The 24,260-nt window shown below is 42.6% G+C and overlaps 1 pseudogene; it reads right to left on the bottom strand.

The window, feature by feature from the left end:
* Positions 1-24,260, bottom strand: part of LOC115471344 — a 111,137-nt pseudogene that overhangs the window by 56,169 nt on the left and 30,708 nt on the right.

Below are 24,260 nucleotides of genomic sequence, written 5' to 3'. Positions count from 1 at the left end.
GATGACTCTTGTTCAGCTGAATTGCAGTCATTCAAGTGGAAAAGTTCCTTATCCTGAGTCTTTCTTGGATGCAGATTAGAGTTAGAAGCTGTTCTTAATGTTCAGTTTTACAAGTCTAGTGTTTGTAACTGCTGCCATCTGTACAATCTTAATTTTGTTTCCTTCTTTTCAATGGAAATCACTGTCTAGTTGACTGTTTCGTACACAGTACAGTACAATACGTGGGTGCACTTTTACTAAAGGGTGGTACAAATTTAGAGTAAAGCTGCCAACTGGATCCAGATTCACAGGATATGGTTGATCCAGTCCTGGGTTTACCCCGTTGCATGCAGGGACTTGTAGTTCTGATTTCTTATCAATAAACAACTAGCATTTCTTACCCTGAATGAGTATTCTTTTTCACTCTGAAGAGTAGCCAGAGTAAAACTTTGGTCTTTCTCAGACTGAACCCTTACTGGCACCCTTGGCCAATAGTCAGCTCCATTTATTTCAACCTGATATCGAAGTTCTTCCACAGGTCCATTGGGCTCTAAGGGATCAGCACAGGATACAGTAAGTGCAGATTCCAATAATATGTCCACTGTTACCAACAGAGGTGCTGATGGTACTAAAGAGCAAAACACGAGAAAAGATGAGGATGACGTTCATTGTTAAAACTTGCCTCAGTTCCTTCATTCATTGTTTGTTGTGTAGGCTTCAATCATTCAATCCTGTTTTCCCTCTACATGTGGACTTAAATCATTCAATCTCAGGGGCAAGGGCTTTGCAATCAAGTGGTAAATATTTTGCAAAGCTCTGTTTTCTGACGCTGCTCTGTACATTTTTTTTGTCATTCATAATATCGTTATTCTTTGTACATTGCTAACATAAGACCTGTCTATTCACTAATATTTATTTATTTCTAACCCACTTAAACCTAAGCAACTTTTATCATAAAACATACATACAATGGTAGTTATGTATTTTGATGTTTTGTATTTATTAAAAGAAAACTGTCAAATTAGCTGGTAAGGATCAAGCTCTTAGAAATGTAAAAATGTAAGCTTTTGGGATTGCTAGGTTCCCATCCTCAGGGCAATGTCGTAGAACTCATCCCCAAGCCTTTCATCTTTCAATATTCTCTAATCAAATACATTGTTGGTTTTCAGTTCAGAGGAATATTTATCATTATATCAGATTCCATGTGATGACTGTTGTCTCTTTGGAGTGAAGTTATCAATGTTGGCTACCATTAACATGTGTTATTTTATGTTAAGATGTTATTAGTAACTAGGGTTCCCTTTCACTAAAGCGCATTAAGCATTTAAAATGTGGCAAATGCACGAAAACAGGCTACCACATGACCACATTAAGGGGTGCTTTTGCTAATTTGCGGCAAAAGGGGCCTGTGCTAGCATCAGCGCATGTTTTTGATGTGCACTGAAACCCCCTTTTAGCACAGCGAGTAAAAGGCTGTCTTTTGTTCTCAAAAAGAAATGGCTGTGCTGTAAGTAAGCCACTTGCCGTGCAGCCATTTCGGAGGGGGGAGAGCACTTTACCGCCACTCATTGAGGTGGCAGTAAGGGCTCCCACACTAAGCTGATGGTAACCTGGTAGCAATGGCAGTACAAAAATATTTTGTAGCACCAGAAATGGCGCACACTGGGGGTGAGAACCAGCGCCAGGCTCCTTCAGTAGCCTGGTGGTAGATTCAGATTGGCTCACGGCAAGCCTGTTGCCTCATGCCAACCCTTTAGTAGAAGGGCCCCTAAGGCATTTTGAAGTAGTTTCCCTGTTTCCACAAGTTTCAGAGCATTGCTGAATTTTTTAGAACTTTTCTTTTAGGGGTGTGTGTTATGAACACAGAGTGGGATTGGAAGTGCTAGCCAACTAGCATGCTATAACTACTGTGAGCTAAGTGGCTAATGCACCACGAGGTGGTAACTGCTCCCACGTTAACTCTCTGCAGGTACTACATGCTAATGGTAACATTAACACACAACTTGTAATAAAAAGGTGCTGCATTAAATCTGGACTTGGTGTATTGTAAAATCCTGTCTTACAATGCGCAAGCCCAGATTCTAGTGTGCTTTAAACTTCCTGAGCCCTTACACCAAGCCCCCTCCCTACCCATCTTCAAATCCTTACTCAAAGCCCACCTCTTCAATGTTGCTTTCGGCACCTAACCTTTATACCTTTCACGAAATCTAGACTGCCTCAATTTGACTACCCCTACTTGACTGACTATACATTTGTCCTTTAGATTGTAAGCTCTTTGAGCAGGGACTGTCCTATGTTAAATTGTACAGCGCTGCGTAACCCTAGTAGCGCTTTATAAATGTCAAATAGCAGTAGTAGTAGTAGTAGTACTTTAGTAAAAGAGCCCTTAGGTCTCATAGAGGGGCATAATTGAACGAAAACGCCTATCTCCATGGGCGTTTATCTCCAAGAATGGGTCCGTGAAGGGGCGGACCGAACCGTATTTTGGGAAAAAATAGACGCCCATGTTTTATTCAACAATGTGTGAGCTGGGCGTTTTTGTTTTTCAGCGCTAATGGAAAATGAAAGCGCCCAGCTCAAAAACGAATAAATCCAAGGCATTTGTTCGTGGGAGGGGCCAGGATTCGTAGTGCACTGGTCCCCCTCACATGCCAGGACACCAACCGGGCACCCTAGGGGGCACTTTTACAAAAACAAAAAAAAAAAGGTAAAAGAGCTCCCAGGTGCATAGCACCCTTCCCTTGTGTGTTGAGCCCCCCAAATCCCCCTCAAAACCCACTGCCCACAAGTCTACACCATTACTATAGCCCTAAGAGGTGAAGGGGGGCACCTACATGTGGGTACAGTGGGTTTGGGGGGGGGGGTTGGACGACTAATAAGCATTAAGCAGCACAATTGTAACAGGTAGGGGGGATGGGCCTGGGTCCACCTGCCTGAAGTCCACTGCACCCCCTAACAACTCCTCCAGTGACCTGCATACTGCTGTCAGGGAGCTGGGTATGACATTTGAGGGTGAAAATAAAAAGTTGAGAAACTTCATTTTTTGTGGTGGGAGGGGGTTAGTGACCACTGGGGGAGTCAGGGGAGGTCATCCCCGATTCCCTCCAGTGGTCATCTGGTCATTTAGGGCACTTTTTGGGGCCTTATTCGTGAAAAAACAGGGTCCAGGAAAAGTGTCCTAAATTCTAGCTAAAAACGCATACTTTTTTCCCATTATCGGTGAAATGCGCCCATCTCTGTTCGGCAGATAACCACGCCCCAGTTCCGCCTTCGCCACACCTCTGACACGCCCCCATCAACTTTGTCCGCATCCGCGACAGATTGCAGTTGAAAACGTCCAAAAATCGGCTTTCGATTATACCGCTTTATTCGTTTTTGTGAGATAAACGTCCATCTCCCGATTTAGGTCGGAACTTGGGCGTTTTTCTCATTCGATTATAAGCAGGATAGTATTATTTATTTATTTATTTATTATATCTCACATTATCCAAAAAAAGATTTCAGTTCGACGTGGCTTGAGACTGCTAAGGGAGGGGGCGGGGCAGGATTCCCCAGGCCCGGTGTCGGGGTCTGTCTCTCTCCTTCCCTGTTGGGACCTGGGTAATCATGAACCAACAGCAGTGGCGTAGCCACAGGTGGGCCTGGGTGGGCCTTGGCCCACCCAGTTAGGGCTCAGGCCCATCCAACAGTAGCACAAATTTAGCTTGGCCAGACTTCCCCCTGATGGTAACAAAAACACTTCTCTCCACAATAGTTTTCAGAGCATGCTTGGTGCAGACTGCTAAGGTACAGAGAAACATTTTTCCACCAGCTTAGATATTTATTTGGTGTTGGGGGAGAACACTTGGTGCCCACCCACTTCTTGCCTAGGCCCACCCAAAATCTGCTGTCTGGCTACGCCTCTGACCAACAGGAGCAGGAGAGAGAAAATTCCAGTGCGGGGTCCCCCTTAGAGGCTAGGGAGGACCAGACACAGGGCTTTGGGGCCTCTGGTTTGGCTGGTGGGGGTCCCCAAGCCCCACCAGAAGAAGCCTTCCTCCAGCGCTGTTCTCTGTCGCATTGCCTACCCTGCATGTGTGATGTGAGGGGAAAAGCAGCCGCAGGGAAGGCAACGCGACGGAGGACAGCGCTGGAGGAAGGCTTCTGCTGGTGAGGCTTGGGGACTCCCGCCAGCCAAAGTATGTGGAGCTGCAGCAGGGGCAGGGAGGAGGGGCAAAATGTGTCCCTCCACTTTGTGTTCCGGCTCCCCCAATTTTTGTAGTCTGGCTACACAGCAGTCTGGGGGGCAGCAGCAGCAGTCCTGGGGGAGGGGCTGGCAGCGGCGGCCCTGCCTCGGGTCTGGCTCAGTCTCTTTGCGGCCCTGACGTGGCTTACAATTAAACAATGAGCAACAGTTTACATATAATTAGAATGAGGTTTTAACATTAATGATTACATAGAGAAATATTTTTTAAACAGATAAGTTTTTAAAGCATTTTGGAATAGAAGGTAGGAGCTTACGCTTCTGATTTCTTTTGGAATGAGATTTCAGCATTTAGATCCTAGAAAAGCAAACCCAGCTGTATAAACAGATTTGTACTTTACGTTTTTACAATTAGGTAATAACAAATATTCTCTGGATGTTGGCTTTGCATTTCTAGCTGACAGCGTAATTAGGCTCTTCTTATATATATAAGTAGGACCTGTGCTACAATTGCATGAGTTAATGGTAGAATAACTTTTGTTAACAGTAGCTTACATTAATAACTACACCCCTTTGTTTGTAAATGTGATAGAAGATATCCTTCTGTATAACAGAAGTGGATGAAAGGATTCTAAATGCAAGTCCATTAACAGAATTAAAAATCATTATCATCATAGCATGCACAGCTGAAATCTTTTGAACTAGTTAAGGAAAAGTAAGTGAACCAACACTACTGCTACCAAGCATTTTACCTCCAAAATATGTCCAGTTCACACTAGCAGGTTCAAGTTTGCTTGACCAGTCTTTCTAGAAACTGCTCACTGAAACCTGTGCTAGGTATCTGGTGTAGGAATGAAGGCCTCTGAGTTCCACTGCATTCATTTGGATTTCCTGGAATATAAAGGGATGAAGAGCTTGCCACTGATTGTAAGAGGCCTATTTAAATAAGTTTACAGCCTCTATGCATGCTCAAATATTGCAAAGAATAGCATGTATTCTGTAGACAGAAATTCACTGTAGAGAAATGGGTCGTCATGTTCTCTGAAATCTTTGGAATATTATGCATTTAACAGATAATTTGAATGCATTTTGCAGTTTACCAGCTTTGGGAGTAAAATCATACTTCACAGGTGGGCACCTCATTACAAAAATGTAATGTGAAATATCTGACTTGGTTAGAAGGTTTGTCCCCAGCACTGCTTAGGCCCGCCTGCATGTGCTCTACACTAGCACCCTCCTCCCACTGACTGGGTCCTACTTGTCTCTGGGAGAGTCTCCCACTCTCAAGTTATACTTTGGTGATTTCTAGGACACTTGGACCACACTCCAGGGGTCCCACATCTCCCAGAAACTAACACACACTGAGCCCGCAAAAAGGTGGGAAAATGTGGGATACAAATGCAATAAATAAATAAATAAACACACACAAGGATTCTTAGTCAGTCCAGGACAGCAGAGTCAATAAACTAAAAAAGGTTTATTGTCACAGAACTTGAACAGTGAATAGAAAAAGTTGAACTCAACAAACAATAACAGGTAACTGCATATTAATCAATTATAAAACTATCTAAACATTTGTTTACTACTTCGGTAGTACCTGGGGAGTTCAGGAAATATAGCTGCTCATAGGTTATAAACTATAACTGCTCACAGGGCCTCAGTAAAGAGATCTTTCTCTCTCCGCTCAATGACTCAGACTGGGGAAAATCCAGTACCTTCAGGCTAGATTTGAAATCCAAGGCCAATCAGAGCCCAGGGCATCAATTTTGACAGTAGCTACCCAATGGTACTGCAGATTGCCTTTCCATAAGCTTTAAAACTCAAAACAAGTGCCATCTACTGGCCAATTAAGAGAAATACACTTCATGAAATAATACAGTTTTCCAGGCTTAGAAACCCACTGTTTTGTCACAGGATATTACATAGGTTACCTTGATGAAGCCTTTAGGGGGATAGGTGAAGAACAGATTTCATGTATTATTCAAAGTGCATTTGCAAAGCTCAAGGCCATCCAAAAATGGTGGAGTGGAGTGGAGGAGTGGCTTAGTGGTTAGGGTGGTGGACTTTGGTCCTGAGGAACTGAGTTCAATTCCCACTTCAGGCACAGGCAGCTCCTTGTGACTCTGGGCAAGTCACTTAACCCTCCATTGCCCCATATAAGCCGCATTGAGCCTGCCATGAGTGGGAAAGTGCGGGGTACAAATGTAACTAAAATAAAAATAACCATATTTAAAGGAAGAGGCTTTGCAAACAGTGGTACAGAATCTGTTTTATGAGCTCCCTGGATTACTGCAGTTATCAATGGGCTATTTCTGGCGGTTAAATAGCTATGAATATCGGGGATATGGCTTTAGTTTCAGTTCCTATTAGCTGAAGTCCATGTGTGTTGAGGCAATTTTGCTTGGAGATAAAACATGGTCTTTCATTATTTAAATTATTATATATATTTTGGCTTGGATACTATTTGGGTGATTCTAAAGAATTTCCAGGCTCTGTTGGGTATGATGAAGGTGCAGTGTTTTAATTAAACTTGTGGTATGCAGAAGCTAGATTCTACGAGAAAGGAACTTGCAATGATTGTTTTCAAGCACAAGTACTGGTCAGATTACAGTATTAGTAGGGAAATGCTGTTACAATGAAATGCAGTTTATATAATAGAAAATAATTTGAGAAATGAATTGCTCTTGGTTGTAATTTTTTTTTTAGAATATATAGACCTCGCATTCAGTACCATCAATGTGCTTTTTTATTCTGGATTGTGCATCAGGCTGGCATAATGTCCACAATGTAGACCAGTGACTGGACTCCTTTATCCTATTTTACTAAGAATCTGTATCATGCTTGTCCTTAATCAGTTTTATAAGTAAATATAAAATGGGAAACATCTCAGTGCTACTTTCTCTTGTTACTTGTGCACAGTTTGGATAAGCATGAAAAGCTGGTAATTGTGATTTTCTTTTTTGTAATACATTCTTACAAAGTTCTTGTCTCAGAGGATATGTAACTACATCTGTATGAGTTTGGAACCCAAACATGCCAGACTTATTGAGAAGCCCTTGTTAAAATAACCAGTGCCTGCACTTCCTGGGACTGGAGGGTAATCTCCTGAGGGTTTGGCAGAGACCTTCCCACTGCAAGCTCTGACAATCCCCAGTGGGCCTCACTGTTCACATTCACACAACTAAACTTTAGTTTTTAGTTTTGGTTTTGGCTGTAACCAAGGTTGTCATATAAAAAAAAAATTCCCACACAAAACTGCCCAAACCCGCCCAAAACCGCACAAACCCCACCCCCGACGTCATCAACCCTGCCCCTTTCATCATCACCCCCCCCGCCGTCATCAACCCCGCCCCTTCCGTCATCACCCCCGCCCCCGCCGCCATCAGCCCCACTCCTTCCGTCATCATCCCCGCCGCTGCCGTCATCAGCCCCTCCCCCACCGTCATCGCTCCGCCCAATACGTCAGCAAACCCCGCCCAAAATGTCACAAACCCCGCCTCTGTCACCATTAACCCCACCCCGCCGGCCGAAAAACCGCCCCAAAACCCGCACAGAAAAAACAAAACGAGCCCAAAAAACTGCAACCCGCCGCGGGCAAAAGTTTCCCGCGGCGGGTTGCGGAAAACCGCCCAATTGGACGGGAAAACCGCCCATCTGGCAACCGTGGCTGTAACTAGGCGGTTTCAGTTTCAGCCAGAAGTTTCAGTAGTAGTTTCAGTTTGGGCCAAAACTGAAAATAGCAGTTTCAGTCAGCCTCTGTTTTATACAGGAGTAAATCACAATATTTGAATGATTTGTTATCTCATTATGTGCCCATTACAGATTTGAGGTCTGGTAGTAGATATTTGTCAACATTTCCGGGTGTGGAGGTTGTGACGCTAGTGAAATGGAGGAAGTGGATCTTAAGAACATAAGCCAAGCAAAAAGGAGGGTCCAAAATACTTCCACAGAAAGCAAAAAGACACAAAAACAAGGATGGAAGGAAAAAATGGTTCCAAAAGACACAAACAAAACAGAAGTAGGAGCTTCTAAAAAGGTTTATTAACCAAAATTCACAAAGCAGTAAACCACAACATGATGATGTCCCATATTGGGACAGACGAAAGGTTCATCAAGCCCAGTATCCTAGTTCCAACGGTGGCCAATCCAGGTCTCAAGTACCTGGAAATATCACAAAACAGTAAAACAGATTTTATGCTGCTTTTCCTAGAAATAAGCAGTGGATTTTCCCAAGTACAAAGATTGTGAGCCCATCATGGACAGTACAAGTACCTGTACAATTGTATGTAAACTACCTTGACTCATGCTCAAAAGAGGCAGTATATCAAATTAATAAATGATAAACAATTAATAATGGCTTATGGACTTCTCTTTTTAGGAAATGATCCCAATCTTTTTAAAACCCTGCTAAGCTAATTGCTATTATCACATTCTCTGGCAATGAATTCCAGAGCTTAATTACACGTTGAATGAAGAAATATTTTTTCCGGTTTGTTTTAAATTTACTATTTAGTAGCTTCATTGCATGTCCGCTAGTCCTAGTATTTTTGGAAAGAATAGGCAAGCTTCTACCCGTTCCACTCTACTCAGTATTTTATAGATCTCAATCATATCTCCCCTCAGCTATCTCGTCTTCAAGCTGAAGAGCCTAGCCACTTTAACCTTTCCTCATAGGAAAGTCATCCCATCCCCTTTTCTAATTCCACTATATCCTTTTTTTGAGATGTGGTGATCAGAATTGCACACAGTATTCAAAGTGCGGTCACACCATAGAGTGATACAATGGCATTATAACATTCTAATTTTTGATTTCCATTCCTTTACTAATCATTCCTAACATTCTATTGCTTTTTTTAACCACTGCTGTACACTGAGCAGAGGGTTTCAACATATCATCAATGATTACACCTAGATCCTTTTCCTGGTTGGTGATTCCTAATGTGGAACCTTGCATCACATGGCTATAGTTTGGGTTCCTCTTTCCCACACGCATCACGTTGCACTCGCTTTATCACTTTGCACTTCAGGGTGGTAGAACCAGAGGGGTAGAATAAATCATCAATGGGGTTATGAGAGCAGCAGTCTCTATTCTCTTTTCAGAGCGGTTTGAATATACTCTTATTTGCCCAGGCTTATGTTTTACTTGTTATTTTTATTATGCTCTGGTTTTACTCTGTATTTGTTTTTTGTTTTATTGTAACCATTTTGAATGACTATGGTCATTAAAATGGTATAAATATTTTATAAAGAAATAAATTCATATTCTGTAAGTTACATGCATCACTAGGAGCCCTGCCCTTGTCCTGTCTATGCTCTACCTCTGTATAGGCCCCTTTCTGAGTTAAGCAGGTATTTGCAGAATAGCATTTAGGTGCTCTGCTAGCATATTAATATGTAAGTATGCCCTTAAGCGCATAAGTGCTAGTATTCTAGACATTTATGCACACAAGGAGTACCTAAATGCAGGTGCTTAGATTATAGAATTGACCTTATAGTGTATTTCAGTTAATCTTGACTTTGAGCTGCAGGATCTCAGATAATCTGTACTCATTATCAATCATGATACTTTTCTCTGTTTCTAGCACTTACCTGTGTTATGCACTGCAGCCCAGAGGAACAGGTATTGTTAGATGCACCATCCTGCAATTTTCCATAGTTCACTCTGTAGGTTAGGCAGGGTCTGCTTATTCTAGCATATTCTTTTGGGAACTCCACTGGAGGGATATTTAGGAGCAAGGTTGATTCTGTCCTATTTATCACTTCCACTTGTTAGTTATATGGTCTTGGCATCAGGCATTTGAGGTCTAAATGACAGACACACAAATGTGCTTTTTCATTCCTGAGTTCAGATACATCAAAGTATAACATGCTGTTTAAAATGTATTCCTATCTAATTCCATAAACTTGTGTGTGGAAGTGCATCCCAGAAGTGGCCACAAGGTGGCAGTGTACCCTTTAGTTTAATAAAAGATCATGAAACTTGTGACCCACTGTTGGTATTGCAGCCCTTTTGCATTTGATAGAACGTAGCCTCATTGTAGATTCATCTTGACTAAGGGCCCCATTTACAGAGGTGCACTAGTGGATTAGCATGAACTAAATGTTAAGACACCCATTATATTCCTATGGTCATCTTAGCATTTAGCGAGCACTAAATCCATTAGCGTGCCTCTGTAAAAGGGGTCCTAGGTTTGTAGCAACACTGAGCTAATAGATGGCAAAGGTGATAAATATGCACAGAAGCAGTTCGGCTGCACTGGAGAAACAGGGCAGTAGTTCAGTGACAGTGTTGGCCAGCAGTAACAGCTTCAACATGCCAAACTGAGACAGACCAAAGATTCATCAAGCCCAGTATCCTATTTCCAACAGTGGCCAATCCAGGTCTCAAGTACCTGGGAAGATCCCAGAGGGCCAGAGACATGTGTGGCTGCCATGCACTGCATCAGCAGGATCTAGTGGCAACAGGAAGAATTATGGGAAATCAGAAGTGTGAAAATGTAGCCTGGGTAGACAATCTGAGGAAACTCATTGCCCTTGTGGTAATGGTTATCAAGAGAGGGAAGAAGGGAATGGGTATGAGTGAGAGAGGTGAAGAGGAGGGGTGAATGGGAAAGAAGAGGAAGAGGCCGTCACTAAGGTGAAGGATGAGGTGAGATAGTGAAGAGGTGATAGAGAGGGTGGGGAAGGTGAAAGGAGAAAAGAGGGCACGCGGGAAGGATATTTCAAGAGAAATAATTATTTAACTGCTAATCTTTGTGGATTTCTGTTCACTTGAATATAAACATCCATAACTACTTGTCATGTTTTTTACCCCCTGACTCCTCATCCAAATTTTCTCTTGCTCTTTTATACTTTCAGCTCATTCTATACCAGAGTTAGCACCTGGCATCATGCTCCTTCATTTGCAACTGCTACAGAATGGAACCCAGTGGTTACAGGGTTCAAATCCCACTCCTCCCACTGCCCTTCCTTGTGATCTTGGGTTCACAAGACCAAACCAGCAATTTATCCTAACACAGTTCTTAAGCATAAAAAGCACAAAATAATAAAGACATTTCTCTACTGAAGAAGAACAAGCAACTCTGCGGTGCTGACTGACCATCTTTTCCCCTGGAGAATTTTCAGCCTTTCAGGAAGTAGGCACTTAAAAGAGATGAACTCTAAGCAAGATACAAAATTAACATATCACTGTGACAAACTGACTTTCTGTTATCCTGCATAGTTTGAGAATTCTGTGCTTTCTTATCTAACAAGAAGAAGTTGCATCTGCTCAATAAAACTGCTGAGAACTAACAGATTGTCTTCTGATAATATATTCACAATGATGGACCCTCATCTACCTTAATAATAAGAATGTGCTTCAGCCAGTAAACCTATAGATCCTCACACACCCAGTAGTTTTTGAAAGAGGTAACAAACTATAGCATCCTCCATTCACCAAAAGGGCACAAGAGGCACAATACCTATCTAACTGCATCTGTACAACTACTTGCCTACCACCATCTTGTTACACCTATCACTAACAAATCACTTCTTGGAAACGTAGGCCAAGTGAATGCCAGGTGAGACAATAAAAATTTTTCCATGATTCATGATGTCATCAATGCAAAGAACAAATCATTAAGAAACTCCAAACTGCCCAAAACACCGCAGCCAGACTCATATTTGGAAAAACGAGATTCAAAAGCACCAAACCCTTACGAGAAAAACTGCATTGGCTTCCAATCAAAGAACGAATCTGCACTCTGGTTCATGAAATTATTCACGGCGAGGCCCCGGTATACATGGCAGACCTCATAGACTAACCAACCAGAAACACAAAAAGATCAACACACACATACCTAAATCTCCACTACCCAAGCTGCAAAGGACTAAAATATAAATCAACCTATGCATCCAGCCTTTCCTACTTAAGCATGCAACTATGGAATGCACTACCAAATGTCATGAAAATAATGCATGACCTAACAAACTTCCGGAAATCATCAAAAACCAACTTGATCAAAAAGGCATATCCTAACGATCCAACTTAAACGCCTGAACCCTGCAACACAACGAAACTTATACTAGAACGGGACAAAACTTAACTCTTTTTCCTTGACTACCTAATGTATTCTGTCACTCATGAACTCTAAAGCAATACCACTCTGTATTTGTCATACCGGAATTGGCGATCGCCATCACGGTACTATGTAAGCCACATTGAGCCTGCAAAAAGGTGGGAAAATGTGGGATATAAATGCAACAAACAAATAAATAAATAAATAAATACTACCTACAACATCCTGAGAATAACCTGAACCAGAGGCATCCATTGACTGAATTATACCCAATAGAATTCCCCATCCAGCATCAACCAAGACAAGGGAAAGGGAGTCCCGATCCATGAGACAATCAAACTGCTCAGAATCGCTATACCCCACGTCTGAGTCAGAATGCCTCTTAATCTGGCTAGAAGATAAGGAACCACCCTGGCTGCTTGTGGCCTACTGACTACCTTGCAATGACTCATCATCTTGTGCAGCAGCTCCTGTAGCTGGTAACAGAGGTAACCTTGAGCTTCCTTAAGTTAGTCATCATAGGCGACTATAACTTACATATTGAAACTCCAGATATCACCACTGCTGCTTTCCTTGATACGATGGTGCCTATCTAGAGACTGGAAGGAAATTCCAGATATGAAAAACCTATGCTGAGAGTTTTATGATGGCTTTGTCCTACTCCACCATATGTATAAAAAGATGATTACAGTGTCAGAAGAGGTTGATATCTGGAATGCACATTTAGTAAAGCCTATAAAAAGAGTTCCACCCAAGAAGATCCTGGCTCCAAGCACAACCCATTCTCCTTGGTGCCCCACAGAATTATAGATGCTTAGGAGTCAAAATAAACTGGAAAAAAAAGTGTATAAATCTCACCTAGAGAAAGATATGACAATGTACCATCAGGCCTTAACAGTAGCCAAAAATAATATTGAACAGGCTGCAAATTCAATCAAGCCACTATTCAAAATGGTAAATGATCAATTGAAGCCCCTACAGCAGAGCCAGCCTTCCAGTTACAACTGACCAGCAATGATTTTTGCCACATACTTTGCCAGCAAGATCAAAGGTCTCCATCAGAACCTACAGGCAGTTCCACTGAATCTCCCACCAACTAATGTGGAGAACACTTCTTCATCTCATCCATTCACAGCCATCTGGGTCTCAATTAACCAGGTAACAGAGGATGTTCTAAAAAAAAACTTTGAAAGACCTATGGTCAACATCCTGTCCCCTTGACTTCTGCCCAGCAAAGATAGCAGAGCTAGCAAGCAGATGCCTCATTGAAGGGGCCACAAATTTTTTAACTCCTGTCTTGTGGAAGGGCAGCTGCCAACAATATCAAAAGGGGCAGCGAGTGGTATGCCCCCTACTGAAGAGAGTTCCATTGATCAGGACAAGCTAGAAAACTTCAGGACAGTATCTAATATCCCTTTCCTGAAAAATCTTATAAAACAGACTGTCTGTATTCAACTTAGCAACTGGAAAAATGAAAGAAACTGGCTAGACCTATGTCACTCTGACTTCAGACCTAGGTATGGAATGGAGAGAGTTCTTGCCACCCTGCTTGAAGATCACCATAGATACCTTGACAAGAGATCCACCTAGATTTCTTAGCAGCCTTTGATACTGTGGACCAAAATTTCATACTTACACAGCTAGCATAAATAGATTATCAGTGGCACAGTATCAGTGAGGTTCAAATCCTATTTGTCAGATAGACAACAATCATTTCTGTTCAGCAACAGCACATCATCACCTTGGGCACTGAAATGTGGGGTACCACGGGGATCCATACTGTCACTGATTTTATTTAATATCTACCTCAAGCTGCTAGCTAAGCTGCTTCAGTTGATGGACACAAAATTCTATGACGATGAGCCAGACCTATCCACAGCTTTGACTCAATTCACTGCCTGTCTAATAGAAACTCAGGAATGAGGCAAAAAATTAAAATAAAATAAACAATAAACTCTGCCTGAAACCAAGAAAAACTGAGATTATGTGGGTTCCTAACACAAATGGACAGGTACCTGGCTTCAAAATACTATTTGGGAAATATGAATTCCCCATAAAATCATAGGTCAGGAATCTTAAAATGCTACTACAGGCATCACAAATTCAAACAACCTTTAAAAACTGCTTCTATCACCTGTGGCAATTACAAAATCGTTCTCAAAATATCAAAAGATGAGTTTGGTCACAGTGGTTCTTTCCTGTGATAACATTACAGCAAGATTACTATAACTACCTGTAAATTGGTCAGACCAAAAAGAATGCACCTGCTCCAGCTAATTCGGAATGCTGCTGCAGAACTGATAGAGGGCTGCAAGCAGCATCACCATATCACAGCCTTCCTGAAAAAGCTGCACTGGCTACCAATACCCCAAAGGCCAAATCTATCTTTGATCTTCATGGCCCTCAGACAAAAGATGCCAATCTGTACCCTGGTCAAAGAAAACTGTTAGGACAGGAGCACCTTTTTTCTTTTTTTTCTTGTGAATCTTTAGAACGAACTCATTATGACTGAGGAATGCTGAGTAGTGCTGAGACGCTGAAATGCTGAGAACATTGAAACATTGAGATTTTGTGCGTCTGTAGCGCTGAGGGACGCGGAGAGACGCTGAAACAAGTTTGAATCCGTTGGGTGCGGTGCACACACCTGGCAGGATTAAGTGTGCCTTTTCTTTTCATTTCATTTAGTTTAGCAAAATTATACAGCGTTATGTTGATTTAGAATGTTTCTTGTATGACAAGCGTTAAAATTACAATTGGGGAGTGTATACCAGTGGCGTAGCCAGTATGGGGCCATGGGGGCCTGGGCCCCCATAGATTTGCCCCTGGACCCCCCCTCGATAACCCTCTCAACCCCCCTCCCGCCGCCAACCTGCCGTCGCCTACCTTTGCTAGCGGGGGACCCCAACCCCCGCCAGCTGAGCTGAGGTCCTCTTCTTCCCAATCCCACGCAAGGCTTCGTACTAGTCTGGAACTCTGCAATCGTGGGTCCTGAATAAGGTCAGTAGATGTCACCCTTAAGCAATGAACACTGTGAGCGCTGCCTTTACAGCAACCCTGATCAATCAATGGAATAGAAGGGTCACCCTGTGGACCAAACTAGTGAACATCAGTATGCAATGCAGAGCACAGCCACAGAACCACTGGACTGGCCCAGCAGCTTGTCATTTTATATTGCCTTGAAATGCCACATTATCTGAGGTCTTGCATATCTAACCCAATAACTTACATTTTACCTTAACATCATCCTGTGTAGCTCATCTACTATAATAAAAAGCACCTCCAACGTTCTGAAGCTGACTCCGTGGCTTCACTGAAGGGTTCGTGGGTTCGTAACGGTGTAGACATCTCTCTCTGCCTATCTCTCTGTGCCCCGCCCTCGCGTCAAAACGTGATGACGTCGAGGGCGGAATACTGATAGTGAAGGGATCGCTGAACAGTTCCCAGGCAATGGTACGCGATGTCAGACGCATGAGGAACCTATCAGATGCAAGTGTATGTGAAGAAGGGAGGAGCGTCAGCAGAAGGGGTCATTTTGTGTGCAGCACAGCAGCACGCAGCACAGGAACATCGCTGGAACGAGAACATTCATACGGATGTTGGTGCTGTGGGTATGTGCGATCACAGACGGGGGGTTACATTCTGTGGTTTGATGGATTTTCCCTGGCTACTGCTGGTACTGAACAGCGGCACAGGGGGTATAGCGGCAACTATATTGATGTCATTTGGTCTCTCACTCACACCCACACCCCACACACTCCCCCCCCCCCCCACTAAATACATCACCATCTCTCACTCACACACACAGACACAATCAAACTCCACCCCCCCAACAAGAACATACACACACTCTGCCATGGACAGACAGCATCTCTCTCTCTCTCTCTCTCTCTCACACACACACTCCCAGACCCACCCCCCTTAATACACAAACTCTACCAAGGACATTCAACATATCTGATTCTGACTGACACACACACACCCACAGCCCCCCCCCCCCAAACACAACACATACACTGATGCGGAACACCGCTACCATCCCCCCCCCCCCAAGAATGGCAACGCAGATTGGTCATGCAACTCACACACTCCGAACCAAATCAATAACCAAGCCCCCCCCCCTTCCGGTACGGGGCAAAGGAAAGGGAAGCTCAGGGGAAGAAAGGCAATTGTCCCCCCTCCAAAGAGTCTCACACACAAACACCGCTACCCTCTCCACCCCCCTCCCACATCATAAACAAACTCTGCCACCCTCCCCACTACCCCCACCACCACCCACATCATACACACACTCTCTAAGGGACAATCACCAGCTTTCTATCTGACACAGACAAACATTCTTTCCACCCCCCCCCCCCCCAACATCATACACACACTGTGCCATGGAGAAACAGCATCTCTCTCTCTCTCTCACCCACACACTCCCCTCCTACCCCCTTAATACACAAACTCTAAAATGGAAAATCAAGATCTCTCTCTCTCACTAACACACACACACACACACTCCCCCCAACCACCACCACAACATCACACACAAACTCTGCCATGGTGAATCAAGATCTCTGTCTCTCTCTCACTCACACCCACACACTCCCCCCCCCCCCCCCCCAATAAATACACAAGCTCTAACATGCAGAATCAGCATCTCTCACTCACACCCACACACAGAACCAACACAAAGAAAAAAATATAGAAAAATAACAAAACATATTACACATAATACAACAATGTCAATTATTCATTAGTATGACAACGCATTTTTCCTAACAATCCCTTTCAAAACATTAATTGCAGGAAACCAATACCTTGCTAGCGCCCGTTTCATTGGTTTCACAAACGGGCCTTTTTTCCTAGTATGATATATATTTGCTGGGTGAGGAGAATGTTTGCACACCTCAAGGATCATGGAAACAAGCATTTTTTAAAATATCCATACCTCATGGCCATGAAAATGTCCATTAAAGAAGGAACATACCTGAGTATGGCTATGAGTCTCTACTGTATAACATAACAATGCTGACATCCTTAGACAGCTGGGTCTGTGTTACAATTCATCCTGATAGCTTATCAGCTCTAAGTAACACTGCCTGTTTCTTTGTTTGCTTTATCCAATACAATGCCCGTGAGTCAACACTTAAGGAAGTGATTTTACAACCTGGAAAAACAGTCAGTGTCGATTTGTAGAGGTTTCTATACAAAATTCACATTTAGTTTTTTAAAAAATAATATTTCATTATGCTGATGATGATTCTGTGCAATTCCAAAAATAAATTATAAAAGAATGCTCTAATCAGGCCTAATTAACCTTGGAAATGAATTCATCTTTCTGCTCACTGACCTGTTTTTCTCTGACCAGATGTTTCTTTTGCATTCAGTTCATTAAAGGCCTTTTCTACAGGTGCAGAGTGGAAGAAAAGCCTTTGCATAATCAGGTTTGGAGCCAGATGAACACTTTTGCTTCTGAGTAAAATGTGCTATGGAATTACTGCTTCCATGATTAGTTTTAGCCAGGGTGTAATGGCCCAGTTACATGGCCCTGAGAGGTCCCCAAAAGAGAAACCAACCATAGCCCAGGAATTCAAAGAGTGTTATCACATGAATCAAAGAGAACAAAAGCCTGACATTTGTCACATAACACTTCAGTGCTACCCCTAGGTCTCTGTATTGCTTAGGCCCCACTTGTACCTGCACATCTGCCCCTATTCTGGAGAGCTACACACCCACCAGCTGAGTTCCTGTCTACCTCTGAGCAACTACCCTGCTCTGCAGGTTATTTCCTTGTGATTTCTCGGGACACTGAGATGCTCACAAAACCCAGAGTCACACAATTTCTAGAAATTCTACAGACCAAATATACAAAAAACATATTGGGATCACTGGTCAGTCACACAGTGCTAATAAACTGTGAACAGAGAAAACAAGATTTAATTCTGCACACAACCAGTTGGGTAAAATAACAAGGATTCATAGAAATATAACTATCTAGATAAGTGTTACTGTAGTGCCTGGGAAGTTTCAGGACAGGTTGTCCTCAATAAGATGTGTAGAACTGGGACAGCGCTTTGGTGCAGATCAGTTTCCTTTGTTCTCCCAAGCCAATGCTGGAAAATTCTAGCAAATTCAGGGCTAGTCATTCATGTGTTGTATCAGGGGGAAAAGCAGTAATAATATTGCAGAACATTACAAACTTACAACTTTCAGAAGGTACTGGGAAACCTGCCAACCAAACCTCATTCTGGGGTCAGTAAAGCTACAGAAAGGAGTTAGGCTGCCACCTGTCTATTAGTTCAAGGATTGCAGGAAATAGAGAGTCTTACTGTTGAAAGAAACAATGAACACGAAAAACTCCATTTCATCACTAATGAATATGCATGAGACAGATTTGCATTCAATGGAGGTAGTGTGCATGCAAATCTATCTCATGAATATTCATTTAATAACTATCTGGTGACTACCCTTTTACAATTTTCATGCACTTTATTATTATACACACACAGTGTTATAAATACTTCCTAGCTCCTTATGGTTTTTCTTGCATCCTTCCATTCAAACTCATTCATCCAACTACTTCATCCTCAGGAAAAATTGAATTGAGGATGAAGTAGTTGGATGAATGAGTTTGAATGGAAGGATGCAAGAAAAACCATAAGGAGCTAGGAAATATTTTATATATACAGTGGGGGAAATAAGTATTTGATCCCTTGCTGATTTTGTAAGTTTGCCCACTGACAAAGACATGAGCAGCCCATAATTGAAGGGTAGGTTATTGGTAACAGTGAGAGATAGCACATCACAAATTAAATCCGGAAAATCACATTGTGGAAAGTATATGAATTTATTTGCATTCTGCAGAGGGAAATAAGTATTTAATCCCTCTGGCAAACAAGACCTAATACTTGGTGGCAAAACCCTTGTTGGCAAGCACAGCGGTCAGACGTCTTCTGTAGTTGATGATGAGGTTTGCACACATGTCAGGAGGAATTTTGGTCCACTCCTCTTTGCAGATCATCTCTAAATCATTAAGAGTTCTGGGCTGTCGCTTGGCAACTCGCAGCTTCAGCTCCCTCCATAAGTTTTCAATGGGATTAAGGTCTGGTGACTGGCTAGGCCACTCCATGACCCTAATGTGCTTCTTCCTGAGCCACTCCTTTGTTGCCTTGGCTGTATGTTTTGGGTCATTGTCGTGCTGGAAGACCCAGCCACGACCCATTTTTAAGGCCCTGGCGGAGAGAAGGAGGTTGTCACTCAGAATTGTACCGTACATGGCCCCATCCATTCTCCCATTGATGCGGTGAAGTAGTCCTGTGCCCTTAGCAGAGAAACACCCCCAAAACATAACATTTCCACCTCCATGCTTGACAGTGGGGACGGTGTTCTTTGGGTCATAGGCAGCATTTCTCTTCCTCCAAACACGGCGAGTTGAGTTCATGCCAAAGAGCTCAATTTTTGTCTCATCTGACCACAGCACCTTCTCCCAATCACTCTCGGCATCATCCAGGTGTTCACTGGCAAACTTCAGACGGGCCGTCACATGTGCCTTCCGGAGCAGGGGGACCTTGCGGGCACTGCAGGATTGCAATCCGTTATGTCGTAATGTGTTACCAATGGTTTTCGTGGTGACAGTGGTCCCAGCTGCCTTGAGATCATTGACAAGTTCCCCCCTTGTAGTTGTAGGCTGATTTCTAACCTTCCTCATGATCAAGGATACCCCACGAGGTGAGATTTTGCGTGGAGCCCCAGATCTTTGTCGATTGACAGTCATTTTGTACTTCTTCCATTTTCTTACTATGGCACCAACAGTTGTCTCCTTCTCGCCCAGCGTCTTACTGATGGTTTTGTAGCCCATTCCAGCCTTGTGCAGGTGTATGATCTTGTCCCTGACATCCTTAGACAGCTCCTTGCTCTTGGCCATTTTGTAGAGGTTAGAGTCTGACTGATTCACTGAGTCTGTGGACAGGTGTCTTTCATACAGGTGACCATTGCCGACAGCTGTCTGTCATGCAGGTAACGAGTTGATTTGGAGCATCTACCTGGTCTGTAGGGGCCAGATCTCTTACTGGTTGGTGGGGGATCAAATACTTATTTCCCTCTGCAGAATGCAAATAAATTCATATACTTTCCACAATGTGATTTTCCGGATTTAATTTGTGATGTGCTATCTCTCACTGTTACCAATAACCTACCCTTCAATTATGGGCTGCTCATGTCTTTGTCAGTGGGCAAACTTACAAAATCAGCAAGGGATCAAATACTTATTTCCCCCACTGTATAACACTGTGTGTGTATAATAATAAAGTGCATGAACATTGTAAAAGGGTAGTCACTAGATAGTTATTAAGTTCATATACTGTGACTAGATTGAAATAAGGGGCGCTCATAAGAGGAAGTAATGAATATTCGTTTGGGATATCCTGAAAACTTGACACGTTTAAGTCCTCGAAGACTGAATTTAAATACCACTAGACGAGGGCTTTGAACTAGGGCAGGGAACAAGGACAGCTATTAGGCATAATTATTACTTATAGTAAAGGGTCTGTGAAGGGAGGGAAATATAGGCAGCATATTCCTGATTGCATTCTGTATTACAGTTCTCTAATGATGGAAAAAAGCACTAGCCCACTCGTTCCATAACAAGATGTCTAAAGTTAGCACCAATTGTGCACAAGGGTTTATAGAATACCAGCATACACGCAGGCATGTTCATATTTACGCACATAAATTGAGTTTTGCTTGCAATAATAATAAACATGCACATAAATGAAAAGTGGCATGCAGAAGGGAGGTGGGGCCAACATTTACACACACAACTTACAGAATACTGTAAGTTACACATTAAAGTGCCACATTTATGCTCTAACATTTGTATCAAGCCATAGACCTGGCATAAGTGGGCGCACCTAGCTGTAGGTGCGTTGTTACCAATTTACACAAGTATTCCTAACTAAGGGGGAATAAGCCTTAAATTGGCTGAGCTGAGAAAGCAACAGAGGGAGATCATTCAGCTAGTTGGGGAGGGGGTTAACATTCATCAGCTGTGGAGACAGGGCATTGGAAGGGGAATCCAGCTTCTCTGACTGGTGCAGGTGAGGTCTGGCTGGCACCAATCAGAGTTTTAGGTACAGAGGCTCGAGGGTAGTGTGCTTGATGGGATTCTGTTTGCTGTGAGGAGCCCGGGTGGGAGGCTGATTTTTGATCCTCCTCCCCCTCCCTTCTCTTTTGGTGATTTGAAAGTGTGGGGTACCAGCTGGGATGGAGGGGCTTTGAAATTAGTCACAGTGGCATTAAGGCCATTCCTCTGGGATGGTTATAGAGGGAGTTTGTTATTTGGAGCAAGTCTAATGTGATTATAGGGGAAAGGGGTGGGGTTCAGGTATGATACCAACATGAATCCTGGGATCTGGCAGGGTCTAGCATTACCGCAGACTCTGCCTTGGATGGGTGGGCAGTTGTGGTTAGTTCAATACTATCTAACCAACAACCGTTTCCTTTCTCAATGTTTAATGATTTGAAGTGGGAATTTGAATTGTGAAAATTTGGGGAATGTTTATGAAGCTGGAGTTGTTTATATGCTAATAAAACTGCAGCTAGTTATTGTCACATGCCAATGTCTGTGATTTTATTATTAATGTATTCGTTGAAGCATAAGAGTGCAAATGCTAAAGTTATATGCCTTATTGTCATCATAGAATTGGCATGCTACCCACTTAATTTTGGTGCCTAACATGGCACCCAGTTCTAGAATTGCCCCCTAGGAGTTTGTACTGTATGATTTCTTCATTTTCTTTCTTTTTTCATTGTTTCAAACGTAAACAACAGAAAAAGAAAAGAAGAATGAAAAAAAACAAGATGAAATTAAAAAGTTATGCCGAGTCTGCAGCCATGTTCCCTCCCTCCCCCCACTACAAAAATAATTTTTAACGCCCTAAGGGCCCCTTTCCACTCCTTCCCTCACTCCTCTGGGATTACCAGTTATCTTAACCCAATGTGTTAGCTCTAAATAGAGCAGGAATGACCCCTAGTTGTTCCCGCAGTGCCACTGTTAGTGTTCAAAATGGCACCAGTCAACCGAAGGCAAGTGCCATTTTGCTGCATGGGAACTTTTTATTTATTTATTTATTTACTTATTTTTGTTTTGGCAGCATGGGATTTTGACCAAGGACTGCAACAAGGAACATAAATGGAAAGTAAAATGAATAAAATTGTGTTGTGTGTGTGTGGGGGGGGGGGGGGGGGGGGGAGGGTTATATCATTTCAAAATGGAAGGACACAACTTGGGATAATTGATTGAAATTTTCCTCTTTCATTTCCAACATTTAAAAAATCCCTAAAAAACACACTGAAAATGCAACAGCTTTTGTATGGAAGGTTGAGTCAGCACAGGTTGAACTCATATGCTACTCTGAACAATGATACCATCATTGAGTTTCTAAACCAATAGTCATTAATTCTGAGAAAACAGTGTACTGACAGCTAACACTATAATTCATTTCCTTTGGATGAGATGTTGGCATCATTAATAAGAAAGCAGATAATAAATGCAATTTTCATAGTCTAAAACAAGAGGATAAGGGCTGAGTAGGAATGGAGACTCTACTCTTTCCCCTTGGAAACCTAATGACATCATACATTCTAATGTAATCACATAATTAAGATAATGCAGAGAAAGAACTGATAGACTACAAGTAAACATTCACCACTTACTTTCAGTTCCTGTGAAATTCCCTGTTCTTTAGCACAGACAACAGTTAAGATCAGAAGCCCAGAATTCTTGGTCCTGAGTAACTAGGTATACTGTCACATGTCTTGTGTCTATAATATCCACCACCAGGGATCCCTCCAGCCTGAGATATCCCAAAGAGCAGTTGCAATCTCCTGTCTTGAGGATCGGGAGAGGACATTGAGGTGGAATCTTGATCAGGATTTTAATTATTTTTTCTATCAAGTCATAAAACATCAGAGTTGGAGAACCCAAGGATTGCTGAATCCAAAACAGAAGACTGCAAAGGGAAGAATTAATGCAATCGACACATCAGGAAAGGAGACTGCAAGATAATTAACTGCAGAGAAGAAAAGGTTTCCTGAAAGAAAGAGAACAAGGCTTCCTTGGGCAATTTATTGTTCAGCTCTCAAGATTTAGTTTAAATGAAAACTTGAGTCAAGTAGAGTTTACATGTAACTTCAACATGTCATATTCGCAGTGTGTTTATATGTCTATGTCTGTGTATGATGGGTTTGTGTGGCAAAGTGAGAGACATGCTACCATCTTTGCTGTTTACCTCTATACACCAGCAAATGCAAAGGAAGTTTAAACTACCATACTTCCCTACATTTTTAATATGTATTTCCATTTCCTTCATCATACAACAGGAAAAATGAATGTCATTAAACTGACTATAGTGTTGTTTAAAGGGAGGTGATGCATAGCCATCCAGCATACAGAAAACCCCAAAACACCTGGTGAAAGATACTACAGAGCTGTAAGTGGAGGAGTGGCCTAGTGGTTAGGGTGGTGGACTTTGGTCCTGGGGAACTGAAGAACTGAGTTTGATTCCCACTTCAGGCACAGGCAGCTCCTTGTGACTCTGGGCAAGTCACTTAACCCTCCATTGCCCCATGTAATTCGCATTGAGCCTGCCATGAGTGGGAAAACACGGGGTACAAATGTTAAAAAAAAATATATATATTAGCACTGAGTGTCACGACACTATCTGAGTAGTGTTGAGGTAGTCCAGGGTAGAGTTAGGGTGGGCCTGCAATTTATCTGAGCACTGCCAATATTCAGTGCTGTGCCCGGATAATTATTCAAAGAAGTGTGACTGCACAAATAGCATATTCATTGCAGGTGTTCAGATTAGGCCCAGCATTAAACACTCAGGTCAAATTACATAAGTACTGCAACACTGGGACAGACCAAAGGTCCATCAAGCCCAGCATCCTGTTTCCAATCCAGGTCACAAATACCAGGCAAGGTCCCAAAAAAGTTCAGTAAATTTTATGCTGCTTATCCCAGAAATAAGCAGTGGATTTTCCCCAAGTCAATT

This window comes from Microcaecilia unicolor, chromosome 5 (genome assembly GCF_901765095.1).
Source record: "Microcaecilia unicolor chromosome 5, aMicUni1.1, whole genome shotgun sequence".
Classification (NCBI taxonomy): Eukaryota; Metazoa; Chordata; class Amphibia; order Gymnophiona; family Siphonopidae; genus Microcaecilia; species Microcaecilia unicolor.
The sequence above is the reverse complement of the archived record's forward strand: the minus strand, read 5'-3'. Positions and strand labels throughout refer to the sequence as shown.